At 40.3% G+C, this 14947-nt stretch overlaps 1 protein-coding gene across 3 annotated transcripts in view; it reads left to right on the top strand.

Annotated features, from left to right (window-relative positions):
- R3HDM2 (R3H domain containing 2) overlaps positions 1 to 14947 on the top strand; it is a 194005-nt gene that overhangs the window by 17488 nt on the left and 161570 nt on the right. For 2 of the 3 annotated variants that reach the window (XM_039350669.1, XM_039350667.1), the window contains exon 1: positions 11647 to 12732. The exons of the other annotated variant lie outside the window; for it this stretch is intronic. The gene's annotated coding sequence lies outside the window, so the exon portion shown is untranslated. Of the gene's footprint in view, positions 1 to 11646; positions 12733 to 14947 lie in introns of those variants that run through there. 3 annotated transcript variants of the gene reach the window in all.

Below are 14947 nucleotides of genomic sequence, written 5' to 3'. Positions count from 1 at the left end.
CTACATTTAGGCAAGAAAAACCAAATGCACAAGTACAGCATAGGTGGCACCATGCTCAATAGTAGTAACTGTGAGAGGGACCTCGGAGTCCTAGTAGACAATCACCTAAATATGAGCCAGCAGTGTGCTGCAGCTGCCAAAAAGGCCAACACAGTGCTAGGCTGCATTAACAGAGGGATAGAATCAAGATCACGTGAAGTATTAATATCACTACAATGCCTTGGTAAGGCCACACTTGGAATACTGCATCCAGTTTTGGTCACCACGATGTAAAAAAGATGTTGAGACTCTAGAACAGCGGTTCTCAACCTATGGGTCGCGACCCCATTTGGGGTCGATCGACCATTTTTCGGGGGTCGCCAAAGGCGGCGATCCGCCATTTTCTCCCCTCCGGGGGTGCCGCCGCATGTGCGCCGCGCATGGGGCCCACGCCACGCATGGGGCGCTGCCGTGCATGCGCGCCGTACATGGCACCGCCGCGCCGCGCATGCGCATAACGTTTGTGTGACGGGGGTCGCCGTCACACAAACGTTGAGAACCGCTGCTCTAGAAAGAGTACAGAGAAGAGCAACAAAGATGATTAGGGGACTGGAGGCTAAAACATATAAGGAACGGTTGCTAGAATTGGGTATGTCTAGTTTAACGAAGAGAAGGACAAGGGGGGACATGATAGCAGTGTTCCAATATCTCAGAGACTGCCATAAAGAAGAGGGAATCAAGCTATTTCCCAAAGCACCTGAAGGCAAGACAAGAAGCAATGGGTGGAAACTAATCAAGGAGAGAAGCAACCTAGAACTAAGGAGAAACTTCCTGACAGTGAGAACAATTAATCAGTGGAACAGCCTGCCTCCAGAAGCAGTAAATGCTCCAACACTGGAAGTTTTTTTTTTTTTTATTGAAAATTTTTAAATTTTTACAAAAACAAATCCCCTTCCCGTACCCCCCCCCAACCCTACCTCACCCCCCTCCTCCCCAACCTCCCAAGCCCTCCCCTGAACTTCCCAGAGCTAAGTACAGGCTTAATTAAGAAAAAAACTTAAAACACTTTTAAAACCTAAACAAATTTAAATACAATCATCATTCTATATAAACTCCCTCCAAAAACGCAAATTTAAACATTACTTTCTTTGAATATCTATGCCTATAATATAAAATCTAATTTCTCCCTCTTTCTTTATCCTAATACAAAAAAATAAACATATAAACCTTTGTTATACCATTAAAACTAAATACTCTTAGAAAACTTAAAATAAAACACTGGAAGTTTTTAAGAAGAGAATGGACAGCCATTTGTCCGAAATGGTGTAGGGTTTCCTGCCTGAGCAGGGGGTTGGACTAGATGACCTCCAAGGTCCCTTCCAACTTTACTACTACTACTACTACTACTACTACTACTACTACTACTACTACTACTACTATTAGTTAGTATCATTTCCTCCAGATCTGCTTGTGAAAGTTTGATTTTTTTCCCTAGTAACTAGAGGAGTGCATTTTGAGCTGAGCATTGCATGACCTGTCATCCAAATGCATCTAAATATTTTAGCCAATTTTGTACTTTTTTCTTTACAGCAGAACTTGCCTACTTTTGATTTTGGAGATTTCTTCTCCTAAGTGGTTGGCTTTTCTCACATATGCAGCATCTGACCTGTTCTCGTCCCACAGCTGTGGTGTGCCCTTAGCTTCGATTCTTTCCTTTTGGCATTATTGTCAAGAGTGGCCTTTTCAATTCAGGTTCCTCCCTGGATCATTACCAGGAGCACTGAACTACAGAGACCCCACATTTCAGCATTATGGTGATACTTTGGTTAGGCAAAATACATGGGTCATCCTTAAAGGCAGATCCTGATTTTAAAATTATAGACTGATCATTTCTTTGTCAGTGAGCAAACGTACAAAATCAGCAGGGGATCAAATACTTTTCCCCCTCACTGTACATCTTTCCTACCTTTCATTCTTTTGTTTTTTGAGTCACCATTTTAGAGGAAGTAATCTTTTTAAGGGCTCTTAGAGCAAATGTTCCTTCCTTTTTAAGAAACTGTTTTAGAGTTGTGATCTTGTAAGATTACAGGCCACAGCTCCTTTTTTCGTGAGTTAACTTTTCTTCAACGCCATCATATTCAAAAATAATTTCTATTGTGAAAATCAAAAGATTTTAGCCTTGTTAGCCAGTCAAAAGGGACATCAGTGTTTGTCATAATAAAGCACAGAACCAAGAACATATATTTCTTAGTTGCTCAGTAATCTTTCTATAGACTACCTGAATGGATGTTATGGAGCACCAGTATTCCTTGGATCATAGTTTTGAAAATCTCCAATTTAGTGCACCTGACACATGGCTGCTGCTTACATCAGGGGTCTCCAATCCCCTGTCTGTGGACCAGTACTGGGCCATGGCACGCCAGCAACCGGTCCGCACACACAAGCAAAGCCCCATCCGTGGAATGCAGCAGCACACAAAACCATGCATTCTCCGGTCCACGGAAAAAAACTTTCTCCATGGAACCGGTCCCTGGTGCCCAAAATGTTGGGGACCTCTGGCTTACATGGTGCAGGTTCTGGTATATGTATGTATTTGCTGAAGTCTAAAGAGTAATATTCTAGGAAAATTGTTCCCTAGATTAATTTACAGTTGAAAAATATTCTAGTGCTCAGGTTGTGTTGAACTGACAAATTGTTGGACTAAGAAAGATACATCTTACCTTTATTCCAGGGTTTCCACACATGTGTAGGTAATATTGTAATGGAGAGTGTTTCTTAAGTGTGGGGGGAGCAGGTGGAGGAGGAGAGATGCTTGGTATTGTCAATTTTTCTCAGTCACCTTTAGGAAGTTGAGATGTTCTGATTTTTCCCAATGAGTTTTTTCATCTTATTCTTGTAATCAAACTGGAAGAACATTTTAAAGCCTAGTGCAGTGGTGGCGAACCTATGGCACACGTGCCGGAGGCAGCACTTGGAGCTCTCTCTGTGGGCACACGTGCTGTTGCCCCAGTCCTGCCTCCCCCTATGGCCCTCTCCTCCCCAACAGTCCCCCTGGAGAAGAGTAGCCCCTGAGCGTGGCCCACACGGAGCAGCGAAGCCAAGGACATGGCAGCCAGGCAGCGTAGAAAAGACTCTGCCCTTATGCCCCATCATGCACAGTTGATGCTGTGGGGTGCGGGCAGAGAGCGTGGCTGCCATGGTGCTGCTGGGCTGCCTGGGTGATCTGCGGCGGGCCCTGGAGGCGGTGAGTGGCCCTGCGGGCAGGTGGGGTGGGGGCAGGGCAGGGGGTGGAGCTAGGGTGGGACCAGTTTTGGGGCACTCGGTCTCTAAAAGGTTTGCCATCACTGGCCTAGGGCAATTATCAAACTCCCTTGGTATGTTTTATTGTTAATGTTCAGATTTCTATTGTATTAGGTCTCTCTCTTCCCCCCCCTCCCTCCCTCCATTATTTTGTTCCTTTTGGAGTTTAGAACTAAGCAACCAAAATATTGTATTATGGATAATCATGGTTCTTATGCTCCATGTTCTATTATTTATATTTGTACAGAGCATTTGCTCTTGGGGAATTTTTCTTAACTGAACTACTCCTGAATTCTTGGCTCAGAGAGAATATATTATTTGGCACCATTAATCATTTTGTGGAAATGTAAAAGGCAGCTCTGATGTTTACTTCAGAAACGTGCTATCAATGAATTGGACTTTTCCTTTTTGATATTGTTGTCCTCAGTGTAGCCTTCAGGTAAGATAGGCCTGACTAACTTTAAACTGCCAAGTGAATATAGACACCAACAATAGATCTTTTTCTCGTTGAGGATGCATGGAGAGAGTCATACATCTTGTTTTCATGCCTGCATAATGTTGTTCTATGTTTAAATTTGTTGTTGAAGCCTTGGTTTTAATCCCAGGATAAATGAACAGGGATAATAAGTTCTTTGTTGTGGATTGGAAGCAGTTGCTGTTACTGGTTGACATTGCTCACCACTTCCTTCATTAGAATATCCAATAGAAACTGTCAGGCACAAATAACCCAGGAGCATTTGTTAAGTTCAAAGCAGAAGAGTTTATTATTGCTACCTGTAATACAATAATCTAGTCAACCAATAGTCAAAGCTAAATTGGCGCTAGATAAGGATCAATAGAATTTATGGAGGCTGGCCTTGGGTCTCTTGTGACAATACAATACCTCCAAACTGATGACCTGTTTAACGCCACTTCTAGCTCAGTCTCTTCTCCTACAGAAAGACACTTAAAGACATTTTTGTTATTAACTTGCATCTTGGAAGTACAAGGGAAGGTGGTAAACAGATGGATCATTCTTTTAATTCAGAAGGAGCTACTTTGCGTGAAACATTGTATTATTTGCTGGGCCTTGTCCATGATAAGGAAGAACGGAATAAATATTTGCTTGGGATTGGAAATCTGAAATTCTTCTATCAAAATTTTGGGGCTATTGATTATTATTGGCACTGAATATTGGAAATTTAAACAACATTCTGACAGAATTATGCAATAATTATCTGCTGAGATTTTCCTCAGGAAGACATTACAGGCAGAATAAGAAAAGTGTCAGAAGAGAAAAAGCCATTCAGAATATATGCCCTTTCCAGGTCTCCATTATGGCAAAGATGAACCATGCAGTTTCAGCAAACAGTTTGTTGAGTTCGGTAACAGCTACGTGTTGGAAGTATTGCATTTCCTTGGTGAAAGGAAAAGGTTTATACATAAGTCTGATTTGGTTGTAAACCTAAAATTATTGCTTGGAAAAATAAATTCTGTTGTAATCAATAATGCTTTTAAGTAAATACATACAGTTGTGCAATTCTGAAAATACTTCAGGGAAATCATTGGGAGTTACTAAATAAATATATTTAGGATTGTGTAGCATTTGAGAATATGAGCTGTTAGATTGTCACCTAGAAAACAATTTCCCTACCTCACAGGATAATTCTGGGGATGAATATGTTAAAAACTTCATGTACTAGGATATAAATGTATTGGGGCCATGTAAGCATCTAAAAATAGAAAATGTGCGCTCTTCAAGGGAAGGAACTGAACAAAATCTGTAGGAGTGAAAATACATACAGTGACCTCTCTTAAGAATTTGTGATGACTCTGAGTTCTATTTCTGTCCATGTCATCTTATTATGGGAGAGGAGATGGAGAATTTATTGAAGATCTATTTTCAAGCCCTATTGTGACACCAAACTTATTAATTAACCTTCTTATCCCACAAAATAAAATAAAATTCATAGAATATTTCTTTGACATGAGGGATTAAATCCTGTGCCTCCAATTGCATTGTGGTTATGCCTATAGGTGGAGACCAGGCTTTGTAAAGGATGTGGCTGCTTTAATGGTTCAGAGGGAGTTGTTTTAATAATGGTTGTGTAGTTTGCAAAGTAATATTTTCAAATGCCTTTCACAATCCTAGCATGTATTCTACTGAAGTAAAATTTCAGCAGCACATTCAACCAAATAAGTGGGATCTAGGCAAAGAAAACATTTTCATCTTTGGGAAAGAGGAGCTAGAATACAAGTAAAATTGATTTCTGTTTTTCGGCATGTGCAATGAGAACTCTTCTTTGATATTTGGCTTAGAAATTCTTATTCACCAAATGGTGCTTCCTCTGAGACCTGTATGTAGTAAATTAAAAACATATTTACTAAAAAAAAAAATCCCCCAATCTAAAGTACTAATTTATTAGAATGGTAACAAATTATAGAATATTTTTCCAGAAAATTTCACATCCTCCTCCATCAGATTTACAAATCAACATATTTGATTGTGTGGAGGACATTTTCCTCATAGTAGCAAGATTCTGTTTGGTGATTGTCCAAAGTTCTGGTTGTTTGCCAGAGTTATCATATGGCAATATGGATGGCTAATAAATTTTATAAATAAGTGAAATTAAGGAATGGTAACAGCGAGGAGCAGGATAAGATGCTGAAGGACAGAATTGTGTGTGCTTTATTGTCTGCCATGGATCTCCTAATCTAGCTATTGCATTTAGGACATTATAGAGGATATTATCATGTGTATTTATATTTCGTATTTCTAAACCACCCATTTCCCTTAGAGATGTTTCTAGCACTAAAGAGGATTCAGATGCTGTTCCAGCTGACTTCTATTTCTGAAATGGGGAAATTGTTTTTTTCTTTAAGGAACTGTCTACATTGGTGCAAATGTCCTTTTTTCTTCCTGATTGTATCCCATATTCTTATTTCAGCTCTCTGCATATTTGCAGTTAGAACACATAACTAGCAGAGATGCTCTGTAGCTTACTTGGGGGGGGGGGAGAGACGAGGAGAGAAAGAATAGAAGTTGGAGAACATGGCCAAAGACAGGAATATGGTCTATTTCTGTTAACGGAAATTAATGAAAATTCTCATCTTTATGACTAAAAGAAGAAATACTTTGAGGTATTGCATGGTTGATTAGGAATTTATGGTGTTGTTTCTGGTTTGTTTGTCTGTTTGCTTGCCTGTTGTTTCTACAGACTCTATCTGTAGGAAAATGTGTTGCCTACTTCATTTCACAAAGCAACATCATAGATCTGTGGCTGCCCTGCTTTCTCAAGTGGAAGAGATGAACACACGTGTACCACTGCAAAACAAAACACAGCTGGCAACAGAGCTAATTTTAGGTTATTTGCTTGGTCTACATGAACTGTTGTGGAATGGAATTCCAGTAACAGAGAATCTTGAAGGAGCTTTTGACCTTTGAAAAATCATTTCATTTTCATAAAGGGATGATATTTTGGAATTCTTCATTGAAAATTCAGGCATCTTTTAAAATCATGATCTTTTTCCCCCTACTCTTTCTAGCAGCCCTGTCTAGTACAGATAATCCCTGAGTTATGAAGGTTCCCTTAGCAAACCTTCAAAGTTATGCAATAAGTGCCCCCTAATACTTATAAGCAAGTCCGGAAATTACGAATGTTGCCGCACCACGGCAGCTTACGAATGACTGCAATGGCACTGCAACATTCACCGTGGTTATTCCCTCCCTTCCCCCCCCCCCCAGTCTCCCTAGGCACTAGGTCTTCAGTACTCACTCTGTGAAGATCGAAATCCTTCGCTTTCTTGGCTGCTCCAGGCCTTTGGTATTTTCACAGAGAATGGAAGCCTAAAATAACACAAGTTATCACGCGAGATCAGTGATGTGAGATCTCATGCTACTGATCTCACGTGATCTTATGATACTTTAGGCCTCTGTTCTCTGCAACAGAGAATGGAACTGAAGCTGGGGGACGCTTCCGTGTGCCTCCTGAGGCCTGATTTGGGAGTTGATCTTTTCCTGGCTGCTGCCGCCTGGATCTGAGGCCGGGAATGCTTATGCGGCCCTGCGGATGCCTGATCCAGAGGTCGGAGGCCTTTTCCAGGCCGCTGCTGCCTGGAAACAGGCCTCTGGAGGCACGTAGAAGCATCCCCTGGCCTCATTTCCGGGCGGCAGCAAGAACCATGGCGGCAGCAGCAGCCTGGAAAAGGCCTTTGACGCCCAGATCTGGCCTCCGGAGGCACACAGAAGCATTCCCCCAGCCTCACTTCCGGGCGGCAGCAAGAACCACGGCAGAGAGGAGACGGATATTTTCAAAGTGAGTCCAAAGCAGCAGGAAGGGAGGGGGAAACAGGTATCTTAGTGGGTCGGGGAGGCTTTGGTGGCCTGTTCCATCACTAGGCCCTCCATGGCCTTCCCCACCCTGAGATACCTCCTGTGCGATTAACAAACTGCGCATTTGCCCATGCATTTGATTAGCGAATGCATGGGCGAAAGCAGGAAGTGAATCATGTTCAAGGTACAAGATTCACTCCCACGAATTTTTGAGTTACAAATGGAAAGGGCAGGCTCCATTACATTCGTAACTGGAGGACTACCTGTATTAAAATATAAGCATTTTCTTAACAATTCCATAACCTTCTCTGTATAGTTATCATAGTTAAGAGAATACATTTCTTTTGCTACTTCTTTGAATTCAGTAATACATTACAGATTTTTTTCTTTTTAATAACTCACTACAAAATCAAAGAGCAAGAAAAGATGGAGGTTTATCAAGCACAAGGGTTAAAGTTAGCTGCTATTTATATATTTATTTGACTTAATTTATATACTGTATTTTACTTTGTAAATACACAAGGTATAATATGGGTACATGTGGAAGTAGAAGAGACACTGCAAATATTTGATGGATCATGGCACAAGTATGTGAATTTCAAAAAGATACGCATTTATACTTATTAATTGAAGTCTTGACAAAGTAAAATATATCTCAAAGAAATAGGCATTCCAGAATATTTGATTCGGATGATAAAATCATTGTTCAATTACCAAGAAGGCCTTGTCAGAATAACTTAGAGACACACAAACTGGTTCAAGACTGGAAAAAGTGTACAGTAGGACTGTACTTTATCCTCATTTCAATTTAAGCACAATTGCAGTTTTGAGGAACCTTAGATGAATTGGAAATTGCCAGCAGAAGCATTAAAGAATTTAAGATATCCGGACACCACTCTACAAAAAATTAAGATATAAAATAACATATCCTAGAAATAAAGGCATATAGTGAAAAAGCTGAATTATACATAACATGAAGATCAAAGTAATGACAATAGTTAGAGTGACATTGAGATAAAAATTTGTAACAAAAAAAAAATGAATCAGGGCTTTATTTTGCTTGGTTCCAAAATTGACTGAACAGAAGGTACTGGACGCATAATGAAATGCAGAATATGACTTCGTTGCACTGCAGTGACCACTGTGGATAAACAAGGACATCAATCTTAATACCAAGTACAAATTATTAAATGTTCCTTTCCCTCCCTATGTTTGTAAAAATTGGTAAATAAAAAAGCAGATGGAAGAATACTAGATTCCTTCAAACTATGGATTTGGACATTAGACAAAAAATTAAAATTTTAGACAGTATCAAGCTAGAAATATCTTTGGAAACTAACATGATCAAATTGAGTCTGTTTTATTTTGATCATGTCATTTTTTTAAATCCTTAAAAAAAAAGTTATATTACAGTGGTGGCGAACCTATGACATAGGTGCCAGAGGCAGCACTCGGAGCCCTTTCTGTGGGCACTTGTGCCGTTACCCAGCCTCGCCCCCCCATGACCCCCTCCTCTCCAGCAGCCCCCCTGAAGGAGAGTCGCCCCTGAGCGTGGCCCATGCGGAGCAGCGCAGCAAAGGACGTGGCAGCTAGGCAGCATAGACAAGACTCTGCCCTCACACCCCATCGTGCACAATTGATGCTGCAGGGCTTGGGTAGAGGGCGTGACTGCCATAGCGCTGCTGGGCTGCCTGGGCAATCTGTGGCGGCCCCTGGAAGTGTGAATGGCCCTGCGGGTAGGTGGGGCGGGGGATGGGGGCAGAGCAGGGGTGGGACAAGGGGTGGAGTGGGGGCGGGGCCAGTTTTGGGGCACTCGGTCTCTAAAAAGTTCGCCATCACTGTTATATTAGAAACTAGATAACTGGTGTCCTGTTGGGTCATAGTTTCAGAGATATTTCTTTACCAGGTTCCTTAATGCCTTCAACAGTGACAGAGCTTCTAATGTACTGCTTATACTGAAAAAGTTGGGATATATTCAGAGTTGCATCTGGCTTGAAATTAGCCAATGTTGAACTACAGAGCACAGTCAAACATCAGCACAGGAAATGTTTTATGACACTTTGTATTATGTAATCAACTACTTTATGGTGATGTTTATGACATAAAATGTTTTATAAAATTTGAGAAATAATTCCCTGGGAATTATGGGTTCTGGAGTTTGGATGCATTCTGCAAATTAGCCATTTGAGCTACCTTGGTTCAAAAAGTTTTGCTCTACAGTGCACTGTTTCACTCAGCTAAATATGACAGAAATCAGAAGTTTAGTAGTATATAGATTGCTGGGAGTGATGGAAAATAATGCCATCAGATAACATGCTGGATAAATACTGTCAAGCAAGACATAGGCCTAAACCAGGGGTTTTCAAACTTGGCCCTTTTATGACTTGTGGACTTCAACTCCCAGAATTCTTCAGCCAGGCACAGGGGGGCCTTCCTATATATATATACCCTACACTACCCGTCCTTGTTTTGTTTTGTTAATAAAGGGTTTGGAGGGAATACTGATATTCCCACCCACCCAACCCTATACTCAAGACATCTACATATGTTAGTTTGGATTGTAATCGATAACTGCTAGGTTAAAAAAAGAGGAACTACAATATATAGTTTGTTATATAATATTGTTTATTGATAGTATGTATAGTATATTCTTTAGTATGGGGCTTTTCAACCAGTGGTACATTGGCACCTGGCAGGTGATATGCGACCATCCTAAAAAGGGGTAGCGGGGGAGGGGAATGAGCTGAACCGGTGGCAGCACCGCACAAGCCTGAGCGAGAGATGGCTGGAGCTGCAGGGCTGTCAGGGCTCAGCAGAAGCACCAGAATCACTGCCGCTTTCCAGCTGATTGGCGCTTCTTCAGGGCTATCAGGGCGTTTTACCTTTGTGGAAATAGTTCTATACAATAACATTAGGTGTTGAATCAGATTGTTTAACAAAATCTTGTATCATTGTCATTGTTAGTTTGTTAGAGTTATATAGTATTTTAGATAAGAAAGATGTCCATTCCTGATTAAATGATTTTTCAATCCATTTGCCTTGTTTGTGAGTACTAGGTCCCATGTCTAGTAATACATGCCAATGATTTAAACCATCTGAACCATGTTCATGTTGAATGAACCATTTAGGATCATTAATAGATCGTCCATTTCTTTGAAATACTTTGAATAACATTATTTGTATTTTAGTAATATATAAAGCTACTTGCCTGGAGTATTTGTTGTCTACAGGAGATGCTTTGGTGTTGTTAGAAGTCATGTAAAACAAAGTTTCTTGTCTGCTGAGTTCTAGTAGTTCTTTCTCAGACGCATTGTTGAAGTATTTGGTTTGTTCTGGTAGTTTGCTTGTAGCTTGTATTGGTTCTCCTTGTTCAGTATTGTATTGTAGAGTATGTACTTGAGGTACCTTGAAGATAAGACTGATAGCTTGATTAGGATCATCAAAGCCGTAATGGTCACAGATTGTCTTAAGTAAGTGGTTCTCAACCTGTGGGTCGGGACCCCATTTGGGGTCGAACAACCATTTCACGGGGGTCGCCAAACAATGCAGTCCGCCATTTTTTCCCCTTTTCCTTAGCTGTGCTACTCCCTTTTATTCTATTGGCTTTTGAAAGCCAATAGAATAGACTCTCTTGAATAGAGTCTAATTCTATTGGCTTTCAAAAGCCAATAGGAATTGTCCAAGCTGTCTCTGCCCTGCTGAGCTCGCCAAAGTCCCATTCTGCAAACGGTGCTGCAAGTTGTCTGCAGCGAAGGCGAGCTGTCTGGAAGCTTCCACCCCTCCCTGCTGAGCAACTACTAAAAATGTAAGTAAAAGAGGGCCAGGGGTGGGAGGTGGGAGGCTGGCGGGCGCAGGGAGGGTTGCTGGCGCGCGTGGGGCTGGGCGGGTGCCTTACCTCCCTTGGGCTGAGCCAGCTGGAGGCCCAGCCGGTGGTCGGCCTGTGCCGTCTCTGCCGCTTGCCAGCTACACCTCGGCCGGTGCAGGGGGCGGCACCACGCATGAGTGGCGCTCCCAGGCAGGGAAAGTCCTCGACTTACGACCGGTTGGGTAGTCCTCGACTTACGACCGGTTGGGTAGTCCTCGACCTACGACCGGTTGGGGGTCGTGGCATTAAAAAGGTTGAGAACCACTGTCTTAAATAGATCATCTTTGAATTGGTTGACAGCAGATGCAGCCATTGCTTACCTAGATAGGTTTGTCTTGTTAGACTAACGAAGGTGAGAGAGCAGAATGACTGTTTCAGTTAAGTTCCTCTTTTAAATGATAAACAAATAAATAATAAATGAAATCAGAAGTAATTTTTTTCTTACCCCTCTCACCCACCCCTTTCTGGAGGGCAACCTTTGACATACAATACAAACTAGATACAGCTCTAAGCCTACATAAGGTTATACAATCTGCTCTAAAGATTAAACATGATCTAAATAGATGATTTGCATTTGCTTGACTGGAAATATAATTTCAGATGTAGATCCAGAACTGCTTATATATTGCATAGAGCATTTTTTAAATTTTGTGTCAAGTGCATTGCATAAAATTGCACTTTCTCTTCTCCTCTGTATGTATACTGCCTATGTTTATAAGGAATTTGGAAAACTTTAATTTGTACTCTCAGAGTCTTGTTAAATCTGAAACAGGGCAAAGCTTAGTGAGCAGTTTTCTCTTATCTAAAAGCTGCTTAGTTGAGTCTGGTTTCTAATCCAGTTAGTGGAAATATGTGAGAATTTCACTGAGAGTCAAGATTAGCATTAAAGAGTTTCTATTAATATTTTTGTAAAGAAACTGCTTTCAGTATCTATGCTGTTGAATTGGGGCAATATACTTTTTTGAAAAACCCAAAATGTCGGAGAGGGAGAACAACTTTTGGAGGAAATGGCACTCAAATTACAGATGTGCATTAGGATTTGGACAAAAACATGTGTTGAACCATTTAATATAAATTTATTTCTATCTCTAAAAGAAATGGATAGTGGCTATTGTACTAATAACAATAGTAATGATTTTTTTCATCATTTAATTTGTTTAGTTTGTAGAGTACAGTACAGCTTCCCTAGGACACGGACAAGTTATTGATGAAAAATCGTATGAAAACATTTCCTGAAATACAGCGCACACACAAATAGTATCATCTGCATCAGTAGGTAATATGTGTTTTTAGAAGTAGAATGTGTTTCTGGAATCAACTGCCTCCCTAGTTTTTCTGTATTGGAAAAAGAAAATCTTGATTGAACCTATTAGATGGGTGGCCATATAAATTTTATTAATAAATAAATACTCCCAGTTGCCTGAAACATAGGCTGGGTGCCACATTGTATTAATGAACAATGGTGTGATTTATATGTTATTTGAATTAAACTGCCATTTTCAGAGTGTATTAAGGTAAATTAATTTAGGATTGGAGATTTACAAAATATTAACAGTTGGGAACCAGCCAAATGGTCATGCTCTTGTTTTCTTATGATCATCTTTTTCTGGTTGATAACCAGGGTGTTCGCAACCAGGATTTGAAGCCATTCTTAATTTGTTTGTCAACAGGTAAGCAGTCTGATTAGCTGCACTAGTCTGTGCTGGTTATCCAGGTACTGAGACATTTAATAAACTGAAATATTTCTTGAAGTATACAGATCTGCTTGCTAAAACAGTATGATGCTTATCTTTGAGGAAGTCTCAAGGGTTTTTTTTTTTTTTTTTATAAACGCTAGCTGTTCAGCTTTCTTCTATGACTTCAGTGGTGGTAGTCAGTTGTTTTCTTGCTATCTGGTAATTGCAGTGTGGACTGTATTTTGATGAATAGTCTCTATGTACAAAAAGTGCAGTATGAGCACAATTGGGATGTTGGAGGATTTTTGAAATATTGCAGTCATATGTCCTGGGAGAGCAATGCTATACTTTGGAACAAAAATCGTGACAAATTTTACAGAAAGGTCAAAACTGGCATGCAGGAGAAAGGAATAGTAGGGATAATTAATGAGAAATCATCTTCCAGGGATAAGTCTTAAGGTATGCAATTGCACCTGGTAGAAGAGGTCTTGCTAACCTTACCAATTCTCTCATTGGGTGTTGTTTCTCATTGCTGTCCTCCACCCTCTTTTATACAGATGCTTTTAGCTCCTGTCAGAATAGCACCACCAGTTGTGCTGCTATATTTAGAGTTGTGTCAGAATTTCCATTATAAAGACCCTGTTTTTCAAAGCACAAGCCACAATTCATCTTGAAAACCGCTTTTAGTTATGAAGGCAAGCAAACTCTGCTTGAGCACAAACATCTTTGTGATTTCAAATTGTTAAATGCATTTCTTTATCAAACATTGAGATCGTTGTAGAAAATTGCATTAGAGGTGCCAGCAGATTGCACATATTTAGTATAAGGAACAATTACTTGTGTAAGTAATTTAGTTGCCTGTCTGTGATAGCATAGTGAGATTATTTGCAATTAGCATGTTATGATTCTGACAACATGCAAAAATCAGAGCTATTGAACTCAGTATTTGAAATGATAGTGTCATAGCTGCTTCTGTCATCATTTTCAAATGCTATGGCAATGTGACAGTGCCTCTACTTAGCACAATAAACAGTGGGAGGCATGTGGAACAAAATAAATGGGCAAGTTGGTTTTCACAAATTGCTTTAAAAGCTCTTACATAGCTGAAAATGAGATTGGCGTGATTTTAAGATTGGCTTAGCTTTGCCTAGAATAGGGGTCTCAAACTCAAATTATCATGAGTGCTGCATGAGATTTTGTTCAGCAGCCCAAGGGCCATAATATTGAAGCCTTTTTAGGCCTCAGTACAGTAAGTAAAAAACAAAGGAAAAGAAAAAGGAAAAAAAACCCATAAACTCTACAATATCCTAAGCCACCCCATTAGTTTAAATGTTGTCTCTTGACAAATACTCAAATTTAGAAATCAATTTAAAAGTACTGAACAATGCAGGCTTCCTGACTAGTTACGTGAACTGAATGAATGAAAATTCATGCAGATGAAATTAGAAATATAAAATGAGGGACATTAGCAACCTACCATAAGCACCTTTGCTATGCCTTTCTACTTTTGAATTTCCATTATTCTATTGTTCAACATCAGTTTTAAGGAAGGGTAGAGGGGTGCTTTACTTCTGAGGGACTTAATTTTTTTTCCTCAGGAAATACATAATAGATGGTCCTTAGTTAATGACTACTAGTTCAGCCACTGTTCAAAGGACATTGAATGAATGGCTCTTACAACTGGTTCTTGGAGTTCCGGCTGTGGTAGCATCCCCATAGTCAGATGATTGTGATCCAGGCATTCAGTGTCCAGCTTGTGAATACAACATCACAGTATCCTATGCTCACACAACAGGCATTTGCAACCTTCTTTTC

The sequence above is a fragment of the Crotalus tigris genome, unplaced genomic scaffold, assembly GCF_016545835.1.
Source record: "Crotalus tigris isolate CLP2741 ecotype Arizona unplaced genomic scaffold, ASM1654583v1 scf7180000018346.393812, whole genome shotgun sequence".
NCBI lineage: Eukaryota > Metazoa > Chordata > Lepidosauria > Squamata > Viperidae > Crotalus > Crotalus tigris.
The sequence above is the reverse complement of the archived record's forward strand: the minus strand, read 5'-3'. Positions and strand labels throughout refer to the sequence as shown.